This window comes from Morone saxatilis, unplaced genomic scaffold (assembly GCF_004916995.1).
Source record: "Morone saxatilis isolate NCDOM2014 unplaced genomic scaffold, NCSU_SB_2.0 Contig19, whole genome shotgun sequence".
In the NCBI taxonomy this organism is placed as follows: Eukaryota; Metazoa; Chordata; class Actinopteri; family Moronidae; genus Morone; species Morone saxatilis.
Window position 1 is genome coordinate 23,056,848 of NW_023339751.1, and position 2,899 is coordinate 23,059,746.

The following is a 2,899-nucleotide window of genomic DNA, read 5'->3' on the forward strand; positions in this document are numbered from 1 at the left end:
GGGGGGGGGGGGTTGTGGCTAACTAGAGTCTCGGGATATGCTATAGCATTCTAAATCCCCGAAACAAAAAGGTTCGGGAGGAATTGACATTTACAACAGCCCTTTAACCATTCTTGATTTATTTACCTCTTCCTAATGGTTTTGTATGCTTATGGGCTTTCTAAGTAGAAATGTGCAATGTTGTAATATGGGTACATAAGCGAACAGGTGAGTTCAATTCAATCAATCAATTTTATTGTATAGAACGCCAATTCATAACAGAAGTTATCTCAGGAACACCTTTTCACAATAGAGCAGTCTAGACCCGAACTCCTTATAACATTTTACAGAATACCCAACAGTACCACCATGAGCAAGCACTTTGGCGAACGGGGGCAAGGAAAAACTGCCTTTTAAACGGCCCAGAAACCTCGACAAACCCTTCGGGCTCTAGGTGGGTTTCATCTGCCTTGACCAGTTGGGGGATGAAAGAGAGACGACAAGAGAACAGGAGAGACAGAGAGACAAACATTGAGTAAAAGTTGGTAAAAACAAAAAAAGGTGAGTAAAAACCCTTTTGAAACTGTTCCATGACTTCCAGCTTACCTGTCACACAGCACATAGACCTTGTAAAAGCACGAGCTCACAAAGCATTCTGACCCAACTTTAAAACACCGAGAGAACAAAGAGCTGGGCAATAAACGCGTAAACCTGTGGCTGTAATTAACACTGGGATAGGGTGTGGGGAAATCGTTGGATTTTAAGGAATGACAAGTGGGTTTACTTGTGCTTCTAGATGGATTATAAATTCACTGCAACATCAAAATCACTTACCCTCCACTAGAGGAAATTTACCCCCCAAGCCTAATTTCCCCTAACTACCCCAAACACCCTTATTGCCCTTAGTCTTAATTGCCTACCACCATGCATACCTTATTTCCAGCTTACATTCCCCCCCAATTTACCATTTACCATTTACCAAGTTGGTCAGACTCTAATTGCTGCTTGACTGGAAGGGATTTTAGGAAACATGATTTGAAAGCAGTGAAAGAAATGAGAACTATGCTGGGAAGCAGCTCTGGGGACACTGTTGGCTGCTATGTTCGATCCAGCTTCAGGGCCCCTGTCAAAGAGTACCCTTCCCCAAAAATGCGGCTCTGGAGAAGCTCGGCTGTACGGTTGTCTCCTAAAATAACTGCCGGCTCAAAAAGGCCCTCAACCCACAAATAATAACTATCAACAATAAACACATTTCTATTTAAGAAAATACATGCCACAACTTTAACATCTTGTTGAAGATGAATTTACAGAAATGCTACTTTAAGAGCAAATTTTTGAAAATCAAAAAAGAAAAAGAAAAGATATTTTTTTAGAAAACAGGTGTAGAAAATGTGTAACATCTGCAAGAAATGAAAGGAGACTAACTTATAATAGAAGGATTTAGGGGTTTAAAGATCATCTTGATTTATTTGTTAATGTTGATTTCAGGGTAGTGTCAGCAAACCTTTTCCTGTATTAAAAGGGTTTTTTATAAGTATTTCAATAAAGTCTAGATGTATTGTGCAATAGGGGACATTTGAACAATAAACATCTGAGCATATCAATAAAGATCGCCTCAAGCCTGATCTGTGAGAAATCCCAAGAAGAGTGTGTGAAAGGATAACTGACAAAATGTGAGGATATTTAATTCAAATGCAGGTGTAAGGTGTTTTCATGCAATTGGGATGCAAATAGCTTTTTAGTTTTAGACTTATAAAAACCCAATTATGATTCAAAATGTATCTTTATGGTTTCATGTTTGTAATTACAAGAAAATAATTTCCCTGTGCCGGCTACAGAGGGGATGCTACATCCAAACTAAAAGCCACAGCTTGCTCTCAACAGGCTTTTGACAGATCTTGTTGCCTAAAAACATGAGTTGGAAAGGAAGTGTGGGAAATTGTGGCAAATGTTTTCAATGTAATCCAACACATGTTTGAGAGTACAAGCCAGGGTAAAGAAGTGCACCATGGCTCCTGTAATTCCAATGATGATGACTGTTGGTGAAACCCCACCTCCCATCACAGCCCCCACCCACTTCAGAGTGCCTATCTACCCATTTCAACTTCTTCTGGAAAGCCTGGTAATAGAATAAACATTTCTATGGGTGAGCAGCGATAAATTGCAAATCCACAAATCCACAGGAAAGGAGTGGTAATGAATGAAGGTGGTGCGGTGGCTTGTTTGGCTTTCACCTTGTAGTGACTGCAATAATATGTCTTGGTAGGGGCAAAATCCTTTAACTAAGGGAGTATGAATTTGTATATAGAACTCATTTTCTGTGTGGGAGTCAGTCAGACAGTCCCAGGCTTATAATAGTGAAGCCACATGATCTCTACCATTTCTGGACTGATGAATCATTACCAAATACCCTCCAAGTGGTAAGATTATCCTCAACCATCATAGGCATGCAAATGATGGACCAAAATAGCCATCACCTAAGTTTTGTTGCCTGCTGCAGCCTAGATGAACTTCAAATCTTGTTCTGGAAAAGTCAAAAGGTGAATCAAAGTGTTGAACAGAAGGGATGTAATGCTAAATATAACACATCCCTTCTGGAAACCATTTAGTATTAAAAAAATATGAGCAAGAAATCCATTCTTCAATTAAGATAAATTAGTACTGTGGTGACATTCCAAGGTATTACCTCTCACTAATGGCTTAGCTTCATGTGATGGAGTGCCAGGCAACAGCGGGAAACTGTAATGTATCCCAAAAGGCTTTGCCAAGACACAGATGATTAATGTGGAGCAATGCGCTAGGCTGCTCTGGGGGGAATGTAAGCTGGAAATAAGGTATGCATGGTGGTAGGCAATGTAAGACTAAGGGGCAAATAAAGGGTGTTTGGGGTAGTTAGGAAAATTAGGCTGGGGGGGGGGGG